The sequence below is a fragment of the Pelecanus crispus genome, chromosome Z (genome assembly GCF_030463565.1).
Source record: "Pelecanus crispus isolate bPelCri1 chromosome Z, bPelCri1.pri, whole genome shotgun sequence".
Taxonomy (NCBI): Eukaryota; Metazoa; Chordata; class Aves; order Pelecaniformes; family Pelecanidae; genus Pelecanus; species Pelecanus crispus.
In genome coordinates this window covers 41,167,982-41,182,265 of record NC_134676.1, presented here as the reverse complement: position 1 = coordinate 41,182,265, position 14,284 = coordinate 41,167,982, and positions in this window count along the sequence as shown.

Below are 14,284 nucleotides of genomic sequence, written 5' to 3'. Positions count from 1 at the left end.
GTGTGGAGCTCTACCTTGGGATGGCAGATGCACATGGGTGATGTTGTGGCAGATGTCTGCTACAGAGCATAAGCTCAGGAAAAAGAAGTAGATAAGGTCTCCTTCAGACGACTGGAAGAAGCTTCACTTTCACATGCCCTGGCCCTCATGGGGGACATCAGCCACCCTGATATCTGCTGGAGGGTTAATGCAGCAGAGCACAAGCAATTCAGGAATTTTCTGGACTACACTGATGACAATCTCCTGACACAGGTGACTGAAGAGCCAAAGAGGGGAGAAGCTCTGTTGCTCCTGATACTTCCACAGAAAAACTTGTTGGCAATGCAAATGCTGGGAGCAGCCACAGCTGCAGTGACCATGAGATGGTGGAGTTCAATATGTACAAATACCTGATGAGAGGAATAAAGAAGATGGAGCCCAACTCTTCTAGTGGTGCCCAGTGACAGGACAAGAGGCAGCAGGCACAAATTGAAACACGGGAAATTCCACTTAAACAGAAGAAAAAACTTTTTATTGTTTGGATGATTAAACACTGGAGCAAGTTTATTAGGCAGGTGGTGGAGTTGCCATTCTTAGAGATATTAAAAAATGAACTGGACAACAGTCCTGGTAAACTTGCTGTAGCTGACCCTGCTTGAGCAGGATTTTGGACTAGATAATCTCCAGAGGTGCCTGCCAACCTCTGTGATTCTGTGGTGTGAATCTGTGATCAAAATATATTTCAAAACAGCCTTCAGAAAAGCTTGCTCATAGAGAAATTACAAGGAGGAATCCCAGCTGATGAACCAATTCTAAAGGGTGCTTTATTTAAGATTATAGCAGCATCAGCTGCAAGACACCCTTGTTTAACATAGTTGTTTGAAGAATGGTCCTTTGTAATAATTTGATTAAAAGAAATTCCAGGAAATTCATGCGTTACTACATGATACTTCCTGACTAATTTGGCAGGAGCTTTAGCACAGCATGATCCAATTAGTCCACTCTTCAATGAAAGGCACTAAGTTATACAGTGTGAGTATTCATTTTAAGCATTAACCAGGTGCACAGCAGGATATGGGAGAAGAGTGGAAGCTGCTTTCCAAGCATACAGCTAGGTGTAGTCCAGTCTCTCTCATAGATTGCTACCAAAGATGGAGAGGATTGGAGGAGGAATGGAGCTTGAAGGGTGATGGCATTTAGTTCCACTACTGTTTCCTGGGAATCAGGAATGAATCTTAGAGGTCTTGTGGAGTCCAACAGTTGCTGGCTGCTACTTAGCAAGGTCTCGACTCACCAAGCCCTTTTCCACAGAGCTAGCAAACACAGATTCCCATGGGATGATTTTTTAAATTATTCCATCCCCCCAAAAAGCACACAAAAACTTGTTTTCTGCTTGATATAGAATCTTTTTTTTAAGAAAATTGAATTAAATTACTGGTTTGATCAAAATTTAATATCTTTGTTTTGGGTTGTTTTTATACAAGCACAGGAAAAGCAGAAGGCTGGAATCAGAGAACAGAGGAGGAGGAAGTGTCCACACCCTTTCTGTGTGCAGTAACCCAGTGGTGGCAGGCTGAAGTACAAATCCTTGGTTTTTGAACCCAACCCAGAGTCTTGAACAGAAACATGCCCTCAGATCACTCTTACTGGTCACTGGAAATGAGGAGAGACCCCACCTCCCAGGGTATAGTGTCCCTTCACTCAGCACTTGTTCAACCACATCCGGAGCACTGTGTCTAGTTGTCGTCCCCCCCAGTACATGACAGACATCAATAAACTGAAGCAACTTTAGCAGGGGTGGGTGAAGATAGGTAGGGGCTGAAGCTCTTGACCTGTGAGGAGAAACTATGGCACTGGAGCTGCTTTCGCCAGGAGAAGGGATGGCTTTGGGGGCACCGAACAGCAGCCCCTGCACCCACAAGTAGGTTACCAAGTATGAGAAAATGGTCATAAATTGAAACAGGTAATATTCAACTGGACATAACAACAACAACAACAAAAAATTCATCCAAGAGGACAGCCAAGCAATGCAGCTGGGGTGCAGAGAGGTCGCATCATCTCTATCCTTGGAAGTTTTTATGCTCTGGAGCTCTGAGCAACCCAGTCTGAGCTCAGAGCTGTCCTTGCTTTGTCAGGGGTCTGGACCAGAGAGCTCCTGTAGTACCTGCCAGCCTGAGTGATTCTGTGATCCTATGATTTGCATTTATTTCCCCCATTCAAAACACCATGTTTTCTCTACATAAAGTGAAAACCCTCCAGGACAGACTGAGAGATGCTCAGACCCAAAATACCCTATGTCCCAGTGGCAAAGGCACTCTTCCAGGAGGTAGAAGATCGCAGTTCAAATCAGACTGAAAGACTGCTGAACTGAGATATACTGCATTTCCCAGGATAATACTGTAAAACTAGTTTGGCAATCACCCTACGAGGAAGATTAGTGGTGTCCACACTGAGTTGGTTTTGCAATGACACCGAATGCTTAGCCTGCAAATTCATATTTATTGAAAGAATGATTTTTGCCAAACAAAGATTCATCTTGTCCTCATAACAACTATTTTCCATGTAATGACTAACATACCGAGCTATATTGACTTTCTCTGGTGAGCTTTCCCAGCATGTGCTCCTCCCATTCTGCTTGGTAAAGCTTCTTCATCTCTGCTGGGACAGTCTGAGAAGCCTGATCTGAAGTGCTAGGATGCACTACTTCTGCCTGTGGCTGATCAGCCATAGCAACAACAGACAGACAGAAGACATGAAGAAGAAAAAAGAAGGGATTTTTATGGGGTGAGAGAAGGTCCCATATGTGAGGGGTAAATGTAATGCTGATGACCAACAAGGTGGCTTTCCTTTCTTTTGTCTGTTATGCACAGTGCAATACAAACAGCGGCAGTACATGCTCCTATTTACTCTTCCATCCAGCATGTCAACTCTAACCTGCAGGGAACGCTTCTATGACTCTTCCGGCCCATGGCTTCACTGCTCTGTAGAGGGTGATCTGAGTGACACAGCAAGCTGTCATATAACTTGGACTGATGGACACCATTCATTCATATTATTATTAACAACTAGTTACTTGTCAGTTGGGGTGATGATCTCCAGACCCTCAGCCAAGTTCACATCAGTATAAAGATCAATAGAAAGTTAATTAGGAGATGAAGGTTGCTGTACTGACAGAGCCCAGCTCTCCCTTTTCATACCACTAGGTCCAGACAAAGAAATGCCCCAGTGCTTGGAAAAGATGGACCACTGGTGAGCAGGTCTGGAGACACTGATTAAATTGTTGCTATGTCATGGTGACAGCCATCAAATCTGTGTGGGAACCCTGCTCTGGAGCTCTGCAGAAGACCAACCCTTCTTGACCCACCTGTAACTGAGTACCTTGTTACTTACTGTGGTTTGTTCCCTAGCTGACTACAGAAATTGGCACATCATAACCATAAATCTGTCTGTGAGCTTTGGCCTTGGGGGTGATACTGGGCAAACAACAGAAAGAGGCTGTTAGGGTACTACTATGCCTGCCAGATGAAGCACAAAGTTTAGTGAGACTCACAGCGTGTCTCAGAAGAGGATCAAGTAAAAATTGACATCTAGAAACTGATGGAAATAGGGGAACTAGCAGCTTGCTAGTTATTGAACCCATCTTGTCATGATGCTAGAACTAAAAATGGAATACTCCTAACCAGATGAGAACACAACTCGAGAAATACCCGTATTTTGTAAGCCAGTCATAGGACTCAGTCCACGACAGCACATTGTTGTGGCAAACTCATACCCAGTGCCATTAATTATTAGTCATTTTCCTCCTTGGACTGTGCCATCTACTGTAATCCTTACTCACTGCTTTTGTCTCTACATGGCTGCAAGGAAGCCACAGATCTGTCATTTTGTTGGCAACCAAAATTTGTTTGTTTACCACGATGTGCAACGTTTGGTGCAAAGACCGCTACTTGCACGTCTGATCATTTTGGCCTGGTGTGAGATGCCCAGTGTGCGTACACAGATTGTTTGCAGACATTGATCAAAACAGTTGACAGTGCAAACCACAGCCACAAGAAGGGATGTAATTTTGGCTTTTCTTTTTTTGTCTAAGTGAAAAACTTTAGAAGAAATAGCCTCATCTGTTTGCTAGCTTTAAAAACAGGAAGAAGAGCCTCTAAAGTTTCTAGATTTACTGGCTGTCTTTTTTTGCTTAGAGATGATCTGTGTGACTCAGTCATTCCTTCTGCCAAGCAGGGAGAATCCATAATGTGCACAGTTGCCCCTAATAATTCCTGGGGAACAAATATTTTAACCTGAGGAATACATTTTTTGTCCTTGCAGATTTTCAAATTGGCAAGGCTTTTTGGTTGGAAAGCGAATTGGGAATGACAAAGTGGTGCTGTCTCTTTCATGGAACTTGGCTTTTAAGTACAGGGATTTTTCTGTACCTCTGAGGTTTAAGACATTTATGTCCATTATTTGGATCCTATACTCCCTTAACTTGGGCTACATAACGTTTCAGGTTGGGAAGCCTTGCTCTCCTCACACCAACCGCAGGGTAAATCAGGAATAACTAGACTGAAGTATAAAATTGGTATATGAAACCCCAGTTGGGCCTGAAATCTTTAGACAGCGTTGAAAATATAAACATCTGTGTTCATTAGCATGCTTTCTTCTTGCTGAGGAATGAAACAGATGATTCCAAACAATAAACAACCACCTCTTTCATCCCTCTCCTTTCTTCTTCCAAGAATTTCCTTTTTCATACCATTGCAATAACTGCTGCCTTAAAGATTTTCAGTGCTGCTTAAGTGCCGCAAAATTCACAGATCAAAACAAATTGGTATAACAGGAAAACAAAAGGCCAGTTATCCCCGTGGAACAAGGCAAATGTCGGGATCAATTGGATATGCAGGAACACTGTGGAGCTGCCATTCAGGTTTTTCATCAGGTAAGTAACAAGTTACAACCCGTAATCAAAGTAGGTGATACATTACAGAGATCTTTCTTTGTTGTATGCAGTATGTTGAAATGCTGGCATTTAACATGAACAGGCTGGGGGGGAACCCTGTGGCAATACCTGCCTGTACAGCTTTACATATATATTTATCTTGTGGTCTGTACACTTATGGCATGTGTCAAACTGAAAAATGAGGAGCAGCTGGAGCTGCCTCATTTGGAGGGTTGTAAAAGTGAAGAGGTACTTTTTGTGGTAATTGGCAATCTCTAGAGTGAGTGAGTATCCTGATTTCCTTTGCAGTTGCAGTCGGACAGAGTATTCTTCACTTTGATATGCATTTGTAAAACTTCAGACATAGCCCCTTCAGGCAAAAGTACCATGTGTATGTCAGCCCTCTTGGTTTTGTGGGGTTTTTTTTCTCTCATACACTTACAGTTCGATGTTGCAACTGGAACTGCTGTTGCTGTGAACATGTCTTTCCTTTTCATACATGTACCCTTGTTCTGTTCAGCATGTTTCAAAAGAAGAGATGGTGCCAATGCTGGCAAAGAGAAAGCTCTGACAAAGGCCAGAGGAGATACCCAGCTAAGAGATGGATTACCACATGACTTCAAGCCACGCAAAATCCTAGCCCAGCAGCCAGATGAGTGCAGTTAACTTCCAGCTGTGGGACTCCAAAACCCAAGGATATGATACTGACATGGTATCTATCAATTCTTTCCTGAGCCAGGAGACAGAAAAGCTCCTGACACAGCTGAACTAGTCCTGGAGGCTCCTCTTAAACAGGGCAACCCTCCTCTGCAGAATTTCTGCACTGTCTTGGGCAGTTATTTTGCCCCTGCCAGGAATATTCATTACCGTAGTGCCAGTCTTATGAAGAAGTCCCTGGAAAACTACTTTACAGCAAGATACTGAACATTCAGATCCATTTCACACAGTCCTAAGAAATAGGGGCTAATGGTTTTAAATAGAACTGAACAAATCTTCCTTTTCTTCTGTCTCACTTCCTTTTTTTTTTCCATTTTCCATCTCTGCACATCTCCTCATATTTGGCTTTCGCCTCTGTTTTCTTCCGAGTTCTGCAAAAGTACGGTCATCTGAGGGAGAAACTGGCCACAGGGCATTTATTTGTACACAAATAATATTTTACCATGGTAACTCTATTTTTTTTCCATTATGCAGTCCTCTGGATGATAAAGTTGCTTTTGAACAGCTGGGCATTCCTCTGCTTCTTCTGCAGCTGGTATCTCAAAGAAATCTTAAAAATAGATTGTTATAGGCACAGAACCAATAAGGAAACCAGATATCATCCATGGAAAAGGTTTTCTGCAATTGTCAATGGCTTTTTGGTTTGTTCATGCCTACAAATGAGAGTTATTTATTTATAAATTATCAGTGATGTTATTTTGCTGTTAAAAGGCCTAATTATGTTTGCTTTTACACCTATAGTGGAGCACCTGGTGAAAATTAGCAGAGAATATTGTCCACGGTGTTTTGTTCTTTCTGGATTGTTACAAAATTTTTTGCAAAATTTTCTCTTACCTGATTCATTCTGTAATGTCCAAAGACGATAATGGTATTTGAATATTGTTTAAACAAAAGAATACTTCTCTATTTTCAGAGCTAATACGTATAGCAGAATACAGGTAGCCTATACTGGAAAGAACAGTTTACTTTTGTCAATTACATATTGCTCCAAGGATCATACGGTGGCACTCAGCTAACTAACCTAGCCCCTACCTTTACAAGTCAGCTTTCCTTGCAGGAGATAAGACCACTTTTTGATTCCAGATGTGCACTGAGCTACAGCCCTGTCCTGAGCCCAGCTGCCATCCCAGGTTTCTGGGCTGAGCTGGATGTTGCTGGCATTTTGGCTCCGAGGTCTTTGATTTCCCTAGCCCTAAACCCAAGCCTATCCTGCAGAGTGGATGATAAACCTCCCCAGTTCAAAATGTATGATGAACTACCACTCCATCCTGAGCCCACCTTCATCTAGCTCTCTGGGTAGAGCAGGATTTCAATGTTACTTCAGCCCTGAGGATCCTTGCTTCCCAAACTCTAATCTTAACGCTGTCCTTCACTATTGTGAATATCAAACCCAGCCAGTTGGAAATGGGTGATGAAACCATCATTATCCCAATCCCCAATCGTAAGCCAAATCCTCATCCTAGCTTTGGGCTGAGCAGGACTTTTCTGGAATTTTTTCTTCATTAGAAAAAATTTCCATTTACTGTCAATTATTATATAAATGCCTGCTCCAGCATGTCTTGTTTCAGTGTACTTTAAATCCCACTTCAAATGGAAAAGGTACTTGTGTTGAAATTTAGACTATATTTTTGCAAGTAGCCCCTATTCTAAAATTGTATACATTTAAAGTCATATCTTCATGTACAGCAGCAGGGCTTGTTCATTTAGTCTAGCTATAATTAACCTTCAGTAACTGGACACTTATAGTACAGCTTTAATTGAAGCATTTATTTTTTTCTCACCCAAGTAGCTGAAATATCCAGTAAAATATCTGAACCTTAACATAATTATGTGGTTTTGTCCAGGAACCAAACCCTCTTTGAATACTGAGCCCAAAAGACCAAAATATGGAATATTAATATTTCTTTCTTCTTCTCTCCGAGTTCTTTTTGTAACTACTCATCTTTAGCAGAGCATCTGGGAAGTTCCACCACAGAAGGCCTCCACTTTGCCTTGTGAAGCCAGGTCTTCTTTCGTGATGGCTTCTGTCTCTTGCTGGCGAAGCACAGGTGATGTAGCTTGGATTTATGTGAGGAAAATCCCTTACATGCATGCATGTGGGATGGCTACTTTTTGGCAGGATTATCTGCAGTCACTGTGACCATCAGGGTGCCCATCTCACTTTGGGCTCTGGCTATGCAAGGGATGGTGCTGCTGTGGCTGCTATCTGCTTGGCTTCCTTTTCTCCACAAGTGGGTGACCAGCCCGTGGCGTGAGGAAAGAGAAGGGACCCTTGTAGAGCTGCATTCTCTGGCATGGATCAAGCACGGCTATCCTCTTCAGACACCTCCACCTACCTGATCATTTATACCAACTGCAAAATCACAGGGGCTGGCGCTGTCTCTGTTGACTGAAAAGACAGAATCGGCAGCTGAAAGTAATATCCAGCAGCCTGCAGAGGCCACCCACGTGGCTAGCAGGCCATTAACAAGGCTTGTAGCCAACGTTTAGATATCTTACAGTCCAATCACCTGCTAACTGTCTGGTTTTAAAAAAAGCATGCAAGTCAGACCTGATAGCTGTTATAAAACATTAATTAGCTATAAAACTGAGCTTTTAATGCTAGCTTTTTCCCTGGCACCTGAGTGCTTTTTTCAAAGAAGAAGTTGCAGTTTGCTGGTGCCAGCAGAGTTTTTACAAAGAAAGAAACAAATCACTGGGATTTAACTTGTTTAGTAACTTCATGTGCAGGTGTTATTCTTGACCATTTCTTTTACTCCGCTTCATGCAATCATGGTGATATGCAGCAAGAGCTGGCTTCTTTCAAGCAGCTGGCTTTGCTTTACAGGGAATTAAATAAGGTCTGAAAAACTTACTATATAACTAAAAAAAAGGTAGGCTGATACTTCTAATGTAAGAGAGGGATCCTGGAGTCTTTTTGTTGTCACTTACAAAGAAAGAGTCAGCCTTACTGAGCTGTGACTTCATGCCTAGCTTTACTTGTTCTGAGATTGGCCTCCTGGTCTTTTCCCTACAATCAGCAGCCTGCATGATGCGGAATTGTCAAAAATTTTTTTTTAAGGATTGCTCAGCTCAGCCACTAATTAAATTTTTATCTGGCAGTACAGCAGTACTGACTTTACATATACACAGAAGATGCTGACTCCACATATAAAACAGATTGACCCTCTCCCATCTGTTGTCATGGCTCTTCATGACCACCCTCAGCACCAGCCAATCTCTCTAAGCTCAGCTGCAGCATGGCTCCCTTTGCTGAGTCCCAGCAGATGAATCAGCACTGGACTGACTGCAATTTCCATTAATAAACTCAGAGGCCTCTTAAGATCAGTCACCAAGCCTCAGCAAACCAGAAATACTGGAGAACTCCATGGTCTCCACATGAGGTCTTTGGGGTATCAACCACCAGAAGCAACTTCAGTGCACAGAAGAGTAAATGTAGTGAATCAAGATACAGTATGTGGGGACAACATGCCAAACACATGTACTTTGTTAGTACTAAACCATACCAGGCTGTTCAGAGCAGAGCCTTCCAAAACATTATACAGAACCAGTTCAGCAGAATTGGAAAAAATTTCCTCTCTGAGCCGTCCTAGAAAGCACACAGATGTACCTGCTATGCTGATGTGCACGCATGGCTCATGCCATAGACAGCAGTGGTAGGACCTTTCCCTGCTGCTTCAGCTGGCAGTTGCAGTTTGCTGCTAACAATGCAATGTGATAGCAATCAGAAAAAAATCAAATAAAACTGTCAGGACCTTTTCCTGCTCATCCCATGGGTACATTTCTTCTCTTGGCCCCCCAAAATGGCATGTAACCCATATGGGAGCAGAAAGAGCCAGCACAGTCTCTGGCTGCTAGTACCTTCTACCCAGCCTCTCCTTGGTTGTCTCTTAGGAATCAAATCCCTCAGAAAATTTTGAAAAAAAGAAATGAGTGTGTGTACTCCTTTTACTCACTCTCACCCTTACATGTCACCTTCTGGTTAGCAACACAAAAGGGGAGTCCTCATTCACTTTACTGCATTTTGTAGTGTAGTACCTTCATAGAGAAGCAAAAGTTCAAGCATTTTCTGCTTGATTTATAACAGAGTACAGCCCATAGGGTCTAACCAGGGTCTAACTAAGTCCCTGGGAACAACAGATGCATTGTATGCAAGGGCTGTAATAAAGCCAGATATCAAAACTGAACCGAATATGACTACATCGCTCTGTTAATGTCACTCTGTGATGTAATGTAGTCATGCCCTCAGAAAAACAGATCTAGACTCTTATGTGGACTTGTACCTCACTCTGTGAGAAGCCTAGTGAAAGCCAATGGACATATTCCTACAGCATGACACAATTCCAGAGAACGGAGAAGACAGCAGCTACAGAAACTGGCTCATAAGCAAGATCAGAATCAGTCGGTATTGTGAAGCACTGGAGACAACGGGAAAAAGACACGAGAACTATGAATACACCAGCACAAAGCTAATCTGATTAGATGACCTCAGCTGAAATTATTGGTATTTTTCATATTGAGGATAAATATAAAACAGATGCCAGGATTTCTGCCTAATTAGACTTGTAAAGTGCCACGCACGATTATAGTACCATTAAAGCACATAAGGCATAAAATAATAACATTAACACATGTATATGAGGAGACTGAAATATGAACAGTGAACTGTGCTACAAGACCTCCTTTCCTTGTCCAGCCCTGATGTCCTTTTCCAACTGAGAACAGTACCGGTGTCCAACTGTCTCTCCACTGAGAACAAGTGGAAAGTTTGGATGTGCCTGGGCATGCAATGAGACCTTCTTAACGAAGTGCATTTTCCAGGATTTCAAAACAAACACTGGAGAGGAGAATATCTGTAGCTAGGAGTGCAGAGAATTTGGAAAAGCTCAGACTTTAATAATCGCTCTTCTGCTTCTCTGGTGTGTGTTGCTGTTAATCTGGCAATATGAAAGGAGTCAAATAAACATAAGGTAAATTGCAGCCTGTAGATCAACTTTGTCCTTAGAGCAAGCTCACTTAATAACAGGATTTAACAAAAGATGTAATTGGCTTTCTGTCTTATCCTGGATCTCTGGATTCCCTGTATTAAAAGGTGAGAAGCACAAATGTGCTCACCCATTTCCCATTTAGTTAGGAACGAACCGGGGAAGTGCCTATGAAATTAAACTCTGCCACTCGTAGAAGGCTTTTGTAGTCCTCAAAAACTCATATATAATGATTAATGACACTTCTGACATTTGTTTTCACTTGTGAGGTAGCCTGGTTAACATATGTGTGATTATGTTACTCCCTGACATGAAGAGGACAACCTAATTAATTTAGCAGCAGGAAAGGACAGGGTGGGATTTGAGGAAATGTGAGTTAATAAGGTGCAAACTGTTTTTACAAATTCATTATTAAGGAAAATGTTCTGTCCTCTTCTACACATTTCTTGGAATAGAGTATAGTGGGCCACTCTGAGGTTTTACTCAGTTTCAGGAATTTTTATGTCATTTTACTATTTACTGTCTCAAGACCCTTGCCTGAATTTTGACTCATTTTGTTTTGTCTGTCACGATTTGGCTCACCTAGGCATTCACAAATTCTGTATCATCCTCCTCTAATTCCTCTAAATTAACCTGTAAATCTAAATTACACTTCAAAAAGCATCTGCACTAACCATTGGTCTCATTATTTTAAATATTTTCTCAAATCTCTCCACAAACTCTGCATCTACTGCATCTCCCTTTACCTTCCAAATATTAACCCCTATTTACATTTCTGCTCACCTTTTCCCTTTGCCCTTCAGAACATCCCATTCACACACGTCTCCACCATTACACACGTCTCCTGTTACTTCCCTGGCTCCTGAGCGGTTACAGCAACCTGGCGTTGACAGCTTAATAACCAGTTTAACACACGGAGCTGTCAATTTTGGTGGCTGAGGAGCTGCTGCATGTGCAGCTCAGCCATCCCTGCGAAGAGCTGCAACATCTTGAAGACCAGTAAGGAAAACAACAGAAGGCAGTAGCCACTTCAGCTGTTCTTGGTGAGGGCTCGTATTGGTGAGTCACCAGTATCAGTTGGCTATCTGAGCCATCAGCTCTTCAAAAGTGGTGTGTACTCTATAATGCACTATACTTGATTCTGGGTGTATATATTGTGCAAAAACGGGCATTTTTCAAAGCTGCTGGAGACATTTAGCTAATCAGCTGCCTTGGTATTGAAATTAGTTCATGTCAGGTGCGCATATCTGGCTTCAGAAAGTTTGGCTAAAAGACCTGCCAAGAGTTTGTCACTCTTTGAAACAGGAATAAATCAATTTATCCTAAAAGATTAAGTAGATACATTAGTCAGCCAGCTGTCAAAAATGCTTAACAGCAGATATGTCCTGAAATGAGATCATTCAAGTCTCTGAGGATTTTAGCTATGAGAGTTTGGAGCAGGAGAGAAGCTTAAATCATAAGTGTGTATGGCTTTGAATAGATAAATCCTAGGTAGAGTCGTCTTACTGAGGAGGCAACAGAATGCTATTAAAATGAAAGTCTGTATTTTAAAGGTTATTGTATGCCACAAGTCAGATCTGGCAAGTATGCTGTGTCTACAGCTGCCTGGATAGACAAATAATGCAGAATTTCAGTATTTGCAATGTAACTAATGAAGTGATCCTGATTTCTTTGTTATTTCTTATTGTTTGTGTTACCATAGCAATTAGGAACCAAAGTACCTCTATTAAACTGGGCCCTGTACAAAAACAGAAATAAAAGTAATCCTTGCCTCTCCAAAAAGTTTTCTGCCTAAGAAAAGGGACAGTGGATAAAAAAAGCCAACCAGACACTAAATATAATGAAACAATCCTGCATAACTGATGTTGGACACAGCACACCAGTTTCCATGTTGTTGTCAATCTTTTACAGGTTTCACAAGAAAAAAAACAACCAGAGTGAAACTGCCTTTTAAGGAGGAACCTGAAGTAGAACAAGGAAGAAACCACGTGGATGATTATGGAGAGCTTCTTGTATGTGAGAGGACCAAAGGGGATAGAAGCTGATGTCAGTGCTGAGGAAAAGCCAGTCAGGGAGTTGGAGCTTGTGAAAGTCTTTGAAAGTGAAAGCAAGCAGCTTATGTTTAAGAGGACAGGAGAGGAGAGCAAATGGAGGGATGGGAAGAGAGGTGTGTGACGGTCAAAGCCAGGGAACCAATCTCCTCCACAGCACTCGGCGTGGGTATGACTAAGAGAAGAAGCTACATTTAGTTTTAACTGACAAATTAGTATTAAAGGAAACTTGCAGCAACAGTACTGGCACACAGGAAGAATAAAGTAATCAAAATACTTTTAGGGGAAAGCAAAGTGTTTTCTTTTGATTCTCTTCTCTCTGATTTCTCCTTTGATTCAAGTCTGGAGTTTCTGTGTACATCACTCAAAGAGTTATTTTGAACCTGTCACTGCATTATAATGAAACATAACGGCACGCAGTGTGTCAGGTTTTGTTTGTTTCTTCTTTAGCAATAGGAGTCTGCTTTGGTCATCTCAAGCAAAACACGAACATTATGGAACTGGCAGCCATACCAGAGAGCAAAAATCTAAAAAGACTAAAGCAACATGATGCTTTTGTCAAAAAGAGAAAAAGTCGTTAGCTGATGTTTGGATTTGCCATATATCTGAGCAAGCAACCATTTTACTGTAGTCCAACCAACTTGATTCTGAAGAAGATTCTGATGAGAACCAATCTAGTTTTGCTAGCCATCTGGAAAAAGTTGTAACGTGCTTTATTTAACTTCATTTTTTTAAAAAAATATATCACCTACTTGACTTCATGTTTGTGTATTTGTGTGGGATTTGCTTACACTGCAACAGAGACAGGAAGGCAGGGCAGACAAAGGGACAGCTGCAAAAGTTGAGTGAAGATGCTACACAGACACCATTTCAACTTAGAGGAGGTAACTTACTGCAAAAGCTGGCAGCTTCAGGCCTATCTCTATCTGAACTCCTTTTGCAGACAAACAGTCTAATTTACAGAACGCTGAAGGCATGGGACCATAAGGAGTTTTTGCATCCCACCAGGACCTTTTGTCTAGAATATCATGATTAAATTAAACTAAGGAGTAGAGATGGGACCAGCTAGAAGCTACAGGAAAGAGGCTACTCCCTGAAAACACAGACAAGCATGCTTACCTGTACATGCCTGAGAAACAGGGCCCTGCAAAAAAAGGGAAGCTGACTTTATTTCTGAAGAAGCTGGTTCTGAAGCACTTAATGGCTCAAACAAGTTGTGATATTCTGCACACTGTAAAAAAATGGATTGCAGGAATGCTGTGTTTTTAAACAGAGAATGCAAAAGAAGATAAAAGACCCACAGAGTTTATGACCAGCCTGTGGCTGAAGATCCAATTTTGCATTCTGGGATTAGTCAAATCCCCGAGAAGAGATGAGCTCGTGACTGGAGTCTGGTGCAGACCACTGTGCAAGAAACTACCCAAGGAGTCTGTGATACATAAAAACAAAGCTGAAAATACAAAACTTGGAGTAAAAGCAGGGCATAAATTGAGCTAAAAATGAGCCAAGTTCTGGATCTCAACAGGACAGCACATTCCTTGAAGGAGGAGATGGAATAGGGCACCCTGGCAGTAGAGGAAGATTTTGAGAACTTTTTCAAGGAGATAATGCAGCTTTTGATG